Source organism: Danio aesculapii, chromosome 2 (genome assembly GCF_903798145.1).
Source record: "Danio aesculapii chromosome 2, fDanAes4.1, whole genome shotgun sequence".
Taxonomy (NCBI): Eukaryota; Metazoa; Chordata; class Actinopteri; order Cypriniformes; family Danionidae; genus Danio; species Danio aesculapii.
Genome location: NC_079436.1, coordinates 10,853,090 through 10,869,976, shown reverse-complemented (window position 1 = coordinate 10,869,976; position 16,887 = coordinate 10,853,090). Strand labels below are relative to the sequence as shown.

The window sequence follows — 16,887 nt, the reverse complement described above, 5'->3', positions numbered from 1 at the left end:
GATACCTTAGGAATGATATTACAGAAAATTTTGGCGGTTTTAAAACCTTGACTTTTCCAAACCGCAGTATACCTTGAAAACGGTTATCGTCCCATGCCTAATGTCAATGATTTTAGGCATTCCTCAAATTACCTTCTTTTGTGTTTAACTCATAAAGGTTTGAAATTACTTGGGTGGGTAAACAATGACAGAATTTTCATTTTTTGGGTGAACTATCCCTTTAATTGGGGATTCATATTTAATTGAAAGTAAATGGCTGCCCGCAAAACAAACCTAATAGTGGCTCCTGATCAGTGTTGGACAAAATTAGTTACAAAGTAACTAGTTACTGTAATCAGATTACTTTTTCACTGAGACATAAAGAGATTATGTTTTGTTTTTTAGTAATTAAATTAGTTATTTATAATATACACTACTTGCCTTAATGAAGGTTCATAAACCTTGTATAATTGTTATTTTGTGTATTGTTTAGGCATGGGCCGGTATAAGATTCTGACGGTATGATAACCTTGGATAAAAATATCACAGTTTCACAGTATTAAGATTACTGCCCTAAAATGTATTTTTTTAAATGTCTGAGTTAAAAACAAAAGCCTTTCCCCCTTTGAACACAATATATTTTACTTTGAGAAACATTTAAAATATTTTAGAACAGTAAATATGTCAGCCTAAATAATTTAAATGAATCATTGACTTCTGCTGTCTTCATTAGTTTCAAAAACAGAGATTTATTTACAATTTAAACTGGCATCTTTGGATATTTTTTTCTGCTTGAGATACTGTTGTACTATAAAAAACATGTAAATAAAAAATTGTACACATACCTTCGGAGAAAATTCTGACGGTTTTAAAATCTTGACTTTTCCAGATTATCAGCTCATTAGCAGAGACTGAAAGACCTGTGATGAGTGTGACAAAGGAGACATCCAGGAACGTGGTTGAGAAACACTGCTTTAATTGACAATATAGTATAGATAGAGTATTTATATAGAGTATTTATTTATGAAATATGGTGTGTCATTATTTGAAACGTTTCAAGTTTTGATACATATATTGTTTACGTTTCTTAAGTATATTTTAATAAAGACAAAAGGTCCAAATTCTAAATAATTGAGAGATAATAATAATAATAGTAATTGTTATAATTCATTTATTTAACTTTTTTAATTTTTGGATTAGTCCCTTTATTAATCTGCGGTCACCACAGCGGAATAAACCGCCAACTTATTCACCTTTTTCACCTTTATTTGTATAGCGCTTTTTACAATGTAGATTTTACAATGTAGAACTTATCCAGCATATGTTTTACACTGCGGATGCCCTTCCAGTTGCAACACATCACTGGGAAACACCCATACACTCTCATTCACACACATACACTACGGACAATTTAGTTTACCCAATTCACCTATAGCGCGAGTTTTTGGACTTGTTGGGGAAACCGAGCACCCGGAGGAAACCCACACAAACACGGGGAAAACATGCAAACTCCACACAGTCAACTGACCCAGCCCAGGCTCGAACCAGCGACCTTCTTGCTGTGAGGCGACAGTGATACCAACTGCGCCACTGTGCCACCCAATAATAATAATAATCATAATAATAATAATAAACTTTATTTTTATATAGCGCCTTTAAAAGTAGCATATCAAGGCACTTTACAGACACAAAATGTGCAAACAGTAAAAGATACAAACAAGGATGAATGCAAAAAAGTAATAATAAAAATTATTAAAAACACATCAAATAATAATAATAATAATAATAGTTCTAAAAATCAAATCAAATAAAAGCTACCCTAAAAAAGTCTCTTTTTAAGCGATTATTTAAAAATACTCAGGGATTCTGCATTGCCAATATCAGAGTCGAGTTTCTAATGTCTATGCATTGAGATTTATACGGATTTCAGTAGTATTTAAGTAATTAAATTACTGTTCAGGCGAAGTAATCAGAAAAGTCATTTAACTTTAGTTTTAATACAGTTTGTAATTGGTAATTATGAATTAATTACATTTGTGAAGTAACTTAAGCAACGCTGCTCCTGATGATGCGCTGATGGCCAGTCTGTGCAAGAAACTGAACATCATTTACAACATTATTACCAGTAGGGATGGTGAGCGGAACACAAACTTGTTGTAATACCGATAGTTTAAACATATGTGAGCATAACAAAACGTGTTTAAGTTTAATCGGTTGCCATATCATGTTAATCGGTTGCCATGTCATAGATGTTGTTGAACATTTATTTAACCGTTCGGAAAAGTACATTTCTGTCTGAAAGAAATTTGTCATAAATTTTTTTAGTGTCTATTTAAAATGAGACAAATCTGCTATCATTTAAATCTCCAGTCCGTGATTTAGCAGTTGCAATTTTTGTTCTTAAAGGGATAGTTCACCCAAAAATGAACATATGCTCACTATTTACTTCCCCTCAAGTGGTTTCAAACCTTTATGAGTTTCTTTCTTCTGTTGAACACTAAAGAAGATATTGTGAAGATAGCTGAAAACCTGTAACCATAGACTTCCATAGTAGGGAAAACAAATATGGAAGTTAAAGGTTACGGGTTTCAAGCATTCATTCTTGACGTTAAATGAATTATGCATAATTACATAACCAACCAAACCTAAACCTAACCCACATCCTGACCCCAAGCATACAGTAAGTACACTGTAAGAAGTAATTTGTTTAGTTTACTTAATGGAATTACCTGAACTCGTTGCCTTAATTCAATTAGTAATCATAACTTTATCGCATTAAATACTATTTACTTATGTAGAAAAAGTCATTCTTACACTGTAAAAAAATCCTGGTTGCCTTAATTTTTTTAAGTTCAATCAAATTAACCTTAGGAGTCCATTGAACTTATATTGTGTTAAACTGACTTAAAACAGCTTGCGTAACTTATTAAACTAAGCTAATCATGTTCTAACTAAATTTTTTAAGTTACAATGGCCTAAAAACATATGTTGTCAGGACTAATTGCCCATGCAATAAGTACATACATTTACTTAGGTCAATTAAGTTATGTTAACTCACCTGAAACTGTACTCTGCACTGTAAACTCTAATAAGTTAAGACTACTCAAATGATTTGAGGAAAGTGATTCTCTCAGTTCGTTTGAGTAAAAAAATTCACAACTCAATTAACTAAGTTGACCAAATGTGGTCTCTTCTTTGAATTAACATAAATGTTTAATTACAGATAATTCATATGTTTAAGTACAGATAACCTAAATGTTTAAGTACAAATAACTTAAAATGGCTAATATACTAATCTGAAAATTTTCAGCTTTTATTTTCTTTACTTACTTCCAGGGCCGTTTATATCAATGTTGATTTTTAGCCGCACCATGTTGGTGTTTCATAACATCTCATTTTTACAAGGTGGGTTGTTAGTCCAAAGCTCAACTCCCAACCTGGAGGACCAGGACATACACACATACACTATGGACAATTTAGTTTGTTACCCAATTTACCAACAGCGCATGTCTTTGGATTGCGGAGGAAACTGGAGCACCCAGATGAAACCCAACATGCAAACTCCACACCGAAATGCCAACTGGCCCAGCCGGGGCTTGAACCAGCGACCTTCTTGCTGTGAGGCGACAGCACTACCCACTGCGCTCCTGCGTGTATATCAATCAATATATTCTATATCAAGAGAATATATTCTCTTTCGTCAGATGGGTTCAGGTAGTGCCTCCTTGTGTCATATAACTTATATCGACCAATCAGTGCGGATGTCAAGGCAGAATTTTAACCGCAACCATTCATTTTAAACAGAGACATGGTGAATTGCTTAAAGAAATTTAAATGTTAAGTTTAGAGAGCTTAAAATATTGATTAGAAGTATTTTGCTGCCTAATGAGTAAGTTAAACACACCTGTTTAAGTTTTGATGCCAAAACTTGGTATTTTGGTAATGTCAAACATCCCCAGAAACGTATATAGGGCTAGGTTTTCAAGTTATATTAATGGTAATGTCGAGTTATATTAATTTAATATCTTTAGTAATAACAACAGCAGGGTTTACAGTGAGGAATGATGCTACTACAGTTTACTTAAACTACAGTCTAAATTATGCATAATTAAATTGTATGGTAACTTGTAAAAACCACAGGTGCCGGGTACATGTAATGAATTAATATTACTCAGTTGTCAAATGAATACTTACACTGTAACTACGTCACTTTAAAAATCAGCTCTGTGGACAGCAGTTTAAATTCTATCATTATTTAGTTCCCCTTTACTTGTTTCAAACCTTAATGAGTTCCTTTCTTATGTTGTAAACCTGTAACCATTGACTTCCAATGGCAAACTCACAATTGTTTACAGGAAGGGAAGATATATGCTTCTATTGTTCATGAAAGTGGTACTTGCAGAAAAGAGTAAGATTAGATTATTCCAATTAAAATAAAAAAATCAAATAAAAATTTTAATTAACAATTTTTTTTAGCCTTGATTTACTAGAGTGCACTGTAAGAAATACTGGGTTCCACACATAATGGATTTGTGTTGGGACAACAAGAAGGAATTAAGTTAAGTTATTAGAAATTTAAGTGGATTGAACATAAAACAATTAAGTTGTCCCCAAAAAGCATCAAGAATTGTGTTGTTTCAGCTCATTTTAAATAAATACTTTAAACAAATAACAAAACACATAATTTTTTAGTGTGAGCACACAATTTATTAATTCTTTTCCTCATTTTAATGAAATTGTATGCACAAATTATTAATTCGTTCACTCGATCTACTAGATTGTGTGCATTATTTTCTAATTCCTTCCTTTGTTTTTAGAAAAATAAGCTTGTGGTTCATCCCGCTGACTCTCGAACTGGTTATAATCAATTCTTATTTTTAAATTGACACAGATATGTGGATGTTTTGATGATTTGACATAATGTATTTCTGTTTGAATAATGCTATAATAAGATAATAAGAGTTTAACAGTGTGCTTATTCCATTTGAAATAAATGAAAATCATGAGCTCGATAAGATAATTTGTGCCCTCGTTCTTGGTAAATTTTGCAGACAAAATAAAAATTCGTTGTACATCCTGTCTGCGTTTACATTCCTGAAATTCTCCTCTTTTGTAAAGTAACGATGATTAATATAACTTACCAATTAGAATATCAAAAAGTAATAATAATTATGTTGTGCAATTTACTGTAGCTAAAATGGAGGCACTAATTAAATTGTGTGAATAATTTACTTAAAACAAGGGAACAAATTAGTCAACCGTGTACATAATTATAAATTAATTATATAATTATTATCATATAAACAACCCAGGTTCATTCTGAATATGTACCCCTATATGCATTTCTGGAGAGCACCACATACACACCAGGAGCAACATTTTTTGCAGTTTATGTTTTCGCGAATACGCCAGAGGGTGCTGTGTATGCTTTTTGAGATCTCAAATTTCTCTTGTGAGTGCCATTCGTGACAGCTCTTCTTGCGTAAATCCACCAGAGGCGGCTGTCGATTGACTGACCCACCCTCCTCCTTCCCTAAACCCAACCGATAGTTTTTTCAAAAGCAATCCAGAAAAAGAAAAGCCCTCGCAGCACCCTGATTTTTACCAGGTTTTCAGATTTTACCACATTCTCACCCTGTTATTTACTTGTTTTTTGTTTTACCTGCTTTCTGGAACTGTTCTTCGCCAGACTCAAACCCCGTCGGTGCGGTCAACTCCGCTCCACATCACAAGTCCGCCGACATACGAGGCGAGCTACTGGACAAACTGGTAACAGCTGAAAAGCCGTACGAAAAAAAAACAGTGTCATACCGTATTCGCGATTCCCAGAAATGTATATAGTGCTACGTTTTCAGAATGAGCCTGTGTTGCATATAAGTCAATGTACCATGTTTTCAGTTACTGTAAAAACATCTTTAATGTAAAAGTAAAATAAGGGAGTAATTCAAAAGCAAATGTTCATTTTTGGGTGAACTGACCCTTTAAAATTTGTACATTTCTTTAGCATTGTGAGCTTTTTTGCCTTATTCCCAAGAGAAGTGTCTTTGACTGCCTTGTCAAAACAGAAACGCACACAGGAAATGAATGTGGGGACAGAAATGTGCTGTGTGCAGTAACAGTGTAAAGGTTTTTCTCTCTGTTTTCATAGCTTCATTACGCCTGACGTATTTCTGCTGACCTGCATCTTTTCTGTTTGTCCATCATTTCTCATAAAGAAGTACATTCGATAACTCTCCATCTTGCTGCCTGGGTATTGTTTTTCCCTCATCTCTTTGTCCAGCATAAAGTCATAATCGTTCCCATTTCCCAATACCTCATGTATATGTTTTGTTTGGAAACACAGACATTTATTATATGGCTGATGTACTACACTGTAGAAAATGCAGGGTTCAACACAATTCCTTCATGTTGACTCTATTAAGTTAATAGTTTTTACAATTTTAAATGGATTAAACATAAAATAATTAAGTTGTCCTCCTAAAAATGTATTTATTTATTAGATAAGTTGTTTAAACAAGCAGCAAACGTCATTTTTTGAGTGTATGCGCACACACAGGAACGTTTTAAAGAGCTTTAATACTGATTAAGCACTTTACCTTTTCAGTTTCTTTGAAATTCGGAAAAATAAAGTAAATTATAATTATTTATTATATGACTTATCATGTTGACTATATTATTTATTATATGAAACGCACCACTTTTTTATAGAAATAGTGTCCTAATTCTGAAATATCGCTGGTAGACACGCAGATAGCCATAGAACTACAAATCCACCATTATATGGACTACAGTTCCAGTCATGCACCGCTCAAACGCACCTGTTCTGGTTTCCGCTGATTGCACACACCAACAGCCAGAGGATTGTCAAGGACTGATTATATGGACTTTAAACACAGCACACACATGGATGTGTCGTTGCTGAGTCTTGTTAAACTGCACTATGAACATTACGACGTGTTTGCTTTGCCATGTTTGACCCTCGCTTTGCTTTATTGTTTGTTCCTGTCTGCCTTTGACCATAAGCCTTTTTATTGACCACGACTCTGGATTTGCCTGTATACATCAGTTTTCACCTGTGTTGACCGTTTCTTGCCTGAATAAACCCTGCATTTGGATCTGCACTTCCTTTGTCAGCATCCCCTTCACATTACAAAAGGCTCATTTTACAACATCCCTGGATTGTTTGGATTGTTTTTTTTGTTTTTGTTTTTTTTTAACACTGTTTGTAAGTGATTTGTCTCTTTATGTGTTCGTTGTGTCATGAAATGCTATTACCCTAATCTAATTGCCCCTGGTGGGATTAATAAAGTTGTTAAACCTAAACCTTAAACCTAAACCATCCCTAGTAGGGCTGCATGATACTGGACAAATCTGACATTGTGATATTTTGTTTTTCTGCAAGATACAGTTGAAGTCAGAATTATTAGCCCCCCTGAATTATTAGCCCTCCTGTTAATTTTTTCCCCCAATTTCTGTTTGACGGAGAGAAGATTTTTTCAACACATTTCTAAACATAATGGTTTTAATAACTCATTTCTAATAACGAAATGATAACTTTTATCTTTGCCATGATGACAGTACATAATAGTTGACTAGATATTTTTCAAGACACTTCTTCACAGCTTAAAGTCACATTTAATGGCTTAACTAGGTTTATTAGGTTAGGATAATTAGGCAAGTTATTGTAAAACGATGGTTTGTTCTGTAGACCATCAAAAATTGCTCAAAGGGGCTAATAATTTTGACTTTAAAAAGCTTTTAAAAAATTAAAAACTGCTTTTATTCTAGCCGAAATAAAATCTTCTTTCTCCAGAAGAAAATCAGACCTACAGTGAAAATTTCCTTGCTTTGTTAAACATCATTTGGGAAACATTTAAAAAAGAAAAAAAAATTCAAAGGGTGGCTAATAATTCTGACTTCAACTGAATATTGCGATTATAAATACCACTTTCCCAGATTACTTGAATAGCTCTATTTGGAAATAATTCATTCATTTAGCTTGATTAATTATTTTATTTGATTATCATTTGCATAACATTTAATAAACACATTTCAATTATTGATAAATACAACAGATTAAAGACACACGTGAAATAAAGTGGTGCTTTACAATTTCCTTGGGACTCTTAATAATATTCGGCTACAGGAGTAGAATAATCAAATGTAAAATACCACTGGGTCAGCGCTGTGGCGCAGTGGGTAGCGCTGTCGCCTCACAGCAAGAAGGTTGCTGGTTCGAACCTCAAGTCAATTGGCATTTCTGTGTGGAGTTTGTATGTTCTCCCTGTGTTTGTGTGGGTTTCCTCCGGGTGCTCCGGTTTCCCCCACAGTCCAAAGACATATAGGTGAATTGAATAAGCTAAATTGGCCATAATGTATGTGTGTGAATGAGTGTGTATAGGTGTTTCCCAGTGATAGGTTACAGTTGGAAAGGCATCCGCTGCGTAAAACATATGCTGAATAAGTTGGTGGTTCATTCCACTGTGGCAACCCCTGATGAATAAAGGGATTAAGCCGGAAAAAGAAAAAAAAAGCACAGTATGGTCTTCACACGCTACATTCATTCTTCCATGTCGGGTCGCCACACCAAAATTCATCCCGCCACGGCTACATTACATCTTCTCATTCAAAACATTCAGTCGGTTTTTTTGAATAGCGGGTTATAATCGCTCCAAAACCTATTAATAGGTAAGTGAATTATAACAGCACAAACCATAATCGTAGTGCTGTGCGTTATGTGTTTAACCCTTTGAGGTGACATGCTGACTGATTGACTGAGTGACAAAGCTGCGCGATGCATGCACGATGTAGCTTTCATGTTAAGATGAAAACAGTTTCCATATTTATATTTTATTTATAGATAAAGCTCTATGGTTCTGCATACAATGACTTTATCTTGCTGGAGTTTATAGCTGTTTCACTTTACTTAAGGACGCATTAATGCCACTCTGTGGGTCTATTGGAGACATTCATAAATATTCCCAGCAAATCTAATAAATGTTGAAGACATACTCGTTACATAAACGCACTAAATCACACTTCAGCAGTGTTTATTTGTGAGTGCACAAGAAAATCTGCACTTGAGCAGCGTATATTTGAGGGCGTGCAAGAAGTTTTATGCACGAACAGAGGAAATTGGCGCACAAGCAAAGAGATTTACATGCTTGTATTACATAAATGCGATCCTGACTTGTTATACTACACTCACGACATTTGTCATTGAAATAACACCATTGTTAGTTGGTAGATCTGTGTAAAGGGCCTGCCGCCACAGCTTGAAAAAATCGTAGAGGAAACAGTGCTTCATCATATTAATAATTCTATATTTAACCTTCATTTAGTTACAAACTATAAAAACTTATTGTATCTGAATGCTATAAACTCTTCTGAAATCCTCACACTATCACAGGCAAAACACATGCAAATGATAAATTTGTATTATGGTTATGCTTAGCAATTGTGACTCCTGTGAAAACACTGCAGATCCTGCGATGTGACTATTGCATTTGCGCACATTGCGAAATCGATGCTAAAATGATATATTGTATCCAGATACTGGCGGAAGCACTTTTAGCTTAGCATAGATCATTGAATCGGATTAGACCAGTAGCATCTCATTTAAGAGTTTTGATAATTAAAGCTTGACTCTTCTGTAGTTAACATAGCGTACTAAGACCGATGGAGAATGAAAAGTTATATGTGATATTTTCTAGGTCGATACAGCTATAGGAACCATGCTCTCATTTTGCCGTATTAACTTTGCTGCTGGCACCATGGCTGTAGGAGGCACAATGATATTACGCTGTGTCTGAAAACAGCCCCCTACTTTTTGCTTTCTGTCGGCTTTAGAACACAATGTAACTACAGATGACTCAAGCTTTAACCCTTTAAGGTGCACTCCTTAAAAATAATTTTGGCCCACATCTTGAATTGAACAATATACTGACATAACTCTGATAAATAGTAATAAGCAATTAAAATAGTAATGATAACCTATGGATAAAAGGTCAACCAGGTGGTTATGATGCCCATCGAAAGTCCTCTTTGAAATCTTTGAGCAAGATGCTAATAGTCTAATCTGATTCAATGATCTATGCTAAGCTAAGCTAAAAGTGCTCCCGCCAGAGCTGGTTTCAGAAAATGGCAAAACTCAACTTTTTAACTCTAGGGAAGTTGTAAATTGATCTTACAGAAAATCCTCTAAATTTCCCTAAACCTCTAAACAGTCGGTCTATCTCTCAGTAGCTAAATATCCTAAAAACATATTTTAGTGCAGTGCTGGTAAAAGATTGGGAAGTGTTAGTAGTGTTAGCGAGTTTCAAAACCATCTAACCAAGAAGGCTTTTTTTTCAAGGTTCAGTTTGTTTCTAATCCTTAAAAGTGTTGTGATTTTGTAAGACTCAATCTTAGATGCGTCCAGAATTTTATCAATCCTTTATTTTAGCATATTAATTATCTTTCTGTCTTTAGTGTATCTCTGAACACTAAGGACCCTGTCATACACCTGGCGCAATAAGGCGCAAGACGTGTATGGCGCGATTTATTGCTAGTTTCAGACCAGCGCAACTGTTATTTTTATGTTTTGCGGCACGTTTTTTTAAATAGCAAATCCATTTGTGCCATTTTGTGGACTCAGGGGTGTGCTGGTGTAAACAGGAGGTGTGTTAAGGCGCACTGTTGGCGCGGTGATCATTTGAGGAACTGACCTAGACCATTGACCAACTAAAAGCTGGTCTAAAGTTCAGCGCAGAGTTTTTGTCATTTAAAGAGTGCGTTAGTAATGTGGGGCCAAAGCACAAGTACAATTAAAGAATTAAAATGTTGCAAAAATGATTCTTTTATTCTTTGTAGTCTGTTTATTCATGACAATTTGATTTGTCTAATGTCTAATATTACCAGTAGTATTTATTATGCATATTTATTATTGTTTTGATAAAAAACAAGTTTCAATTTGTCCATCTGTCGGGTTTTGGAGACGTGTGCATCACCATATGGGGCATAAGAATAGGCCGTTTGTTTGGACATTACTTTTTTTTTGGACATAAGATAGACGTAACTTTCTTTCAGTTTTTGCCCACAATTCGTTATTATTGTTCATTTATTCATTTGCTGGACATTAGAACTGAATTTAGAAATAGTTTTGAAACAAATCTTTGCGCTTAACAACCAAAATTAAATATGTTGGCTAATGGATGTCATCAGTGGAGTGAGTTTCCACTGTTTCCTTATCCAAGAAAAGTAAAGGAGTAAAGTAAAGAGAAAGTAAAGAGGCTGAATGGAGGAGGCTCGTTCTTTATCCTTGCGCTGCAGATGGTCTGTTTAACTGTTTTCTCACTAGTGAACTGTTCAGTTTTTCCACTTACAAAGTCCGCCATGTAAATAGAAAATGCGCCATGGCGTGTCGCAACTGATGCTTAAAGGGAATGAGAGATGAGATTCTGATTGGTTTAATGCAGTTATGCTCAAAACACACCCATTACTCATTAAGAGAATAAGCACAACCGGGGCGCAAACCATATTTTTTTCCATCCTTAAAATAGCAAAAATGGATTCAGACATGCCCTTAATGCTTTTGCGCCATGCGCTTTAGACTTTGCGCTTAGATCAATAAAATAGAGCAGTAAGTGTGCCTTACATCCATATATCACTACGGGAAAGATCCTTTTCTGTTCTTAAAGCGACAGTTCACCCAAAAATGAAAATTGTGTCATCATTTACTCCTTCATTACCCCTTCCCAAACTGTTTGAGTTTCTATCTAATGAAAAATATATTTTGAAGAAAACTGTAACCACTGACTTCCATAGTATTTGTTTTTCTACTATGGATGTCAATGCTCTCTTCAAAATATCTTCTTTTGTGTTCAACAGAAAAAAGAAACACATAAAGGTTTTGAAACATTTGAGGGAGAGTAATTAGTGAGTAAATTTTCATTTTAGGGTGAACTATCCCTTTAATGGTATACATAGCTCTTTATCTACAGCTTTATCTGTAAAAGCATTCATACTTAAACTCTCTAATGAACAGATTGATGTGTATTTCTGACATCTTTTTCTGTAAGGCTACAACGTTTGTCTTTTTAGTGGTTACTGCCAGGCCCTGTTCTGACAGTAGTTTTCCAAAAGGCCAGTGGCTGCAGCACCAGCTCTTCTGCATAGAGCAAAAGCTTGATGTTTTTGTCTTGAGAAGAGTGTCCGGGGACTGATCCAACAACACCCCTAATTTATTCATGTTAATACGCAACAGTGACTGACTCAGGTTCAGCCCTGCTGCGCTCTTCTCCAACATAGGCTCACTCTGAAAACGTAGCCCTATATACATTTCTGGAGATTGCAGATTATGTAGCCAGAGGTACATATGGCTGCATTTCATCTTTAAAACGAACGCTACAGGGCGTAGCGATAAAATCCTTTTATTACTTACCATCTGACCGCTTACCTCCGTATGGATGGTTAACAGATTGTCCGGTAGCTTGACATGTACGTCGGTGGACTTAAGACGCAGAGCGGAGTTGACCGCGACCACGGGTTTTGAGTCTGGCGAAGAACGGTTCCAGAAACCGGGTAAGACTAAAACAGAAGCCAAAAACTTAAATATGCAAGTAAATAACAGGGTGAGATTGTGGTAAAATCTGAAAACGTGGTAAAAATCAGGTGAGGACTTTTCTTTTTCTGAATTGCTTTTTAAAACACTGCGGTTGGGTTTAGGGTAGGCAGTGGGTGGGTCAATCGGAGCTTTTGAAAACCCTATGGGTTGGGTTTAGGGAAGGGGAGCGTGGGTCAGTCGATTGGTCAGTCAGTCATTCAGTCAGTAGACAGTCAGTGGACAATGGCCTCTGGTGGATTTACATGAGAACATCACTCGCGTGAGAAATTTGAGATCTGACACAGCTGCCTGTGGTGGATTCGCAAAAAACAAAAACTGCAAAAAACGTAGCTCCTGGGATGTATTTTGCTCTCCAAAAATGTATATAGGGGTAATCAGAATGAGCCTGGGTTGCACTTCTCTGTTGGGTGAAGACTTTTGTATATGTATTGACTACTTGTACTGAATATTTATTGCAAGAATATATCGGTTTAAAATGTGATCAACTTTACCCTTGATTTAATGGTTTAAATCATGTGGATCATGTCAACGGCATAAAACTGTAAAAATTCTACAGTAAAAGTGTGTAACCTGGTTTACAGTGTTTCCTTAAGATATTAAGTGAATAACCATGAAATTTAACATTCCCAGAATTTCCTGCATGACAATTACATGTATGCATTTTTGTTGACACTAGGGTTGGGCGATGTCGACTAATTTAACATTGAGAACACATTGGAGGGGGGAAGTGGGCAAAACCGTAGCAAAACCGTCCAAATTTTCTATACCCGCCTATGTCATTTCATAGCTGCACAATCGTGTTCAAAACCACCGCCCAATCTAGAAACACTGGGAAGGAAAATTACTGAATGAATAAATGTTTTCAAAGAGAAAGCCCATCGCAGCCAAGTAGTTTTACCGTGATTTTAGATTTTTTTTTATAACTCTTGTGGAATCGTGCTTCACTGGGCACGATCCCCAGCACTCAGATGTACAACACAAAGTGAGCTATCTTGCATCCTGTGTGTACACGCCAAAAGAATTGTCCAAATAGAGATAGACAAATGGGGCAAATGTTGTTAGTGGCATTTAATTGGTGTTGTGCATAGAACTGCACTAAAACAATCCCTCATTTGTCGATAAAATCTCCCTGTAAATATAATTATTGTAAAAAGGAACAAACGTTGTTGGCGTCATACTGCCCCCTAGTGTTCATTTTAACTAGAAACTGCAGTCAAATGTATGTTGAAGTACGTTTTTTTGCATATTCACAAAACTGTAGGCCCAAGGATGTATTTCCAATGAGCCCGACTGGGTATATACTGTACAGTAGAAGGTAAAAACAGTATGAAAAAAGTAGTATGTCTGAATTAATGACTACATGATGATTGTAGTACAACAAGATTATAGTAACACTGGATGTATTCATATACAAGTATGAATATAATACTTTAATAAGTGTTTGCTGACATGAGGTTAAAATGTTACTTATTTAATTTCTAGAGACAGAGTATTTGTAAAAGTGAGTGAATGTATGAAGGGGAAGGGGAATTGTAAGAGCTGATGAATGAAGAGGACGATTATGGGCAAGACTTGAAATGGGTGCAAGAGTTGATGAACAAAGGAGTGGAGAAATGTGTGGACTTGTCAAATCTAGATCCAGCACACCAGAGGGTTCTTCCCTGCTATCTGGCAAGAAGCAACAAAGTCTGTTAGTTTTCTGGCTAGACCAAGCAAAAGACATGATGCTGAGGGGGAATGAATCACTCGTTGACTTGAATGTTTCAGATGCACACTATTTTTGAGGACAGTGCTTTTCATTTAGCGTTTACTTTGACCTCCTGGGGTTTGTTTAGTACGCAAGTGCTGACTATACTGACATTCAATACTGCATTTCTGGCAGTACTTACAGCATACAATCTATATTCAATGTTACTAAGTACAGTAGTAGAAAGACAAGTGATGTTCGGATAGAAGTTTGACTAATATGCTTTTTAATGAGGCTAAAATAAATCACACTCTTGATGAATTATGATGTTATTTTGGGAAGAGGGAGACATTTTATTGACAATATACTGTTTATTAAAATGAAAATTACAGTTATATTACATGTGAAATATAAAATGTAAATAAATAAAGAATGCATAGATGAAAGAAAATATAACAATCTCTGTGAATTTAATGGTAAAAAAACTTAAAAAACAAACAAAAAAAAAGGTACAGTAAGTGTGTACTCACACTAAGCTATCTGGACTGTGCCCAGGCACGTTTGATCCCCATTTCCTGGTTCGTTTGACAAGTGTGAGTGCTCCAAATTGCGCCCAGGCATAGTTTGGTTGTGCAAAGGTGCAACGTCCGTGCAAAGTGGGCCTGAGCACGAAACTGAAGATGCGGCGTCACTTTTAAGGGACTCTTTAAAATGGATTTATTAATCATTCTTACTATTCAATGAATATGAACTGTCACAGTTTATTAAAGATACAAACCCCATACTGCATGTCAGCTGCACCTATAGCAAACCTCCTAATACCAGCAGCACGGGGACTTTTATGAACATTTATGAGCGCCAAAAATGGTGGATCTGTTCAGCAAAAGATTTGACTGTGTGTCACTTAATATCAAATGACTATAAATAAAACAAAACAATATAATAATAATAATAATAATTCCTTACATTTCTATAGTACTTTTCTGAACACTCAAAGCGCTTTACACATTGGGGACAATCTCCTCATCAACCACCAGTGTGCAGCATCCACCTGGATGAGACGACGGCAGCCATATTGCGCCATACGGCAGCCATATTACATCATACGGCACACCACACGTATAAATATTATTTTTATGATGGACTTTGGGTAAATTTGGCCATGCCAGGGTTTAACCCCCTCTCTTTTTCAAAGGACATCCTCGGTTTAACGTCTCATCTGAAAGACGGCGCTCACTGACAGTATAGAGTCCCCTACTCTATACTGGGGCATTAGGACCCACACAGACTGCAGGTTGAGCACCCCTGCTGGTCTCACTAACACCACTTCCGGCAGCAACCTTAGCTTTCACATGTGGTCTCCCATTCCGGTTACTGACCGGGGAGCTTAGCTTAGCTTCAGTGGGCGACCATGTGAGAGTTGCAGAGAGCTAGCTGCTGGCATATACAGTTGAAGCCAGAATTATTAGCCCCTCTATTTATTTATTTCCCCAATTTCTGTTTAAGATTTTTAAACACATTTCTATACATAATAGTTTTAAGAACTCATTTCTAATAACTGATTTATTTGATCTTTGCCATGATGACAGTACATAATATTTGACTAGATATTTGAGCACGGGAATTTTTACAGTATGTCTGATAATATTTTTTTCTTCTGGAGAAAGTCTTATTTGTTTTATTTCGGCTAGAATAAAGGCAGTTTTTAATTTTTTATCAACCATTTTAAGGTCAAAATTATTAGCCCCTTTAGGCTGTTTTTTTTTTCAATAGTCTACAGAACAAACCATCATTATACAATAACTTGCCTAATTACTCAAACCTGCCTAGTTAACCTAATAAACCTAGTTAAGCCTTTAAATGTCACTTTAAGGTGAATAGAAGTGTCTTGAAAAATATCTAGTTAAATATTATTTACTGTCATCATGGCAAAGATAAAATAAATCAGGTATTAGAAATGAGTTATTAAAACTATTATGTTTAGAAATGTGTTGAAAAAAATAAAAAATCTCTCCATTAAACAGAGATTGGGGAAAAAATAAACAGGGGAGCTAATAATTCTGACTTCAACTGTGTGTATATATATATATATATATATATATATATATATATATATATATATATATATATATATATATATATATATATATATATATATATATATATATATATATATATATATATATTCTTTTTACAGAAGCCAATGAAAAACTAACATGAGGCATGAAGTCAAAGAGGCCTCTGAAGCAAACACTGTTCACATCAGTGGTGATGTCTTAGAAAATTGGCTTCCTCGAACGGTTTGAGTTGCCGTAACTTATTGAGTTTTGCAGTACTCAGCTGGTTTGAGTTCTCTTCATTTTTTGGGTTTTACTGTGCTCAAATTGCTTCGTTTACTAAAATGGATTAAGTTCACAGTACTCATTAGGATTAGTTTTAAACTCAAATAGTTTCTTGCCACCGGTTTTATCAAATAGTTTAATTGTTACCATAACTTATTGGGTTTTACAGTGCACGTTTATAGAAACTGTTTATCCAGTTTAAGCATTTTAGAACCAATTCTTTTTTTGTGTGCTAAAGACATACCCTGGCTTTGATAATTCACCTTCTAAACTAT

At 35.4% G+C, this 16,887-nt stretch overlaps 1 protein-coding gene across 1 annotated transcript in view; it reads left to right on the top strand.

The window, feature by feature from the left end:
• Positions 1 to 16,887, top strand: part of fgf12a (fibroblast growth factor 12a) — a 122,197-nt gene that overhangs the window by 1,514 nt on the left and 103,796 nt on the right. The window lies entirely within an intron of this gene.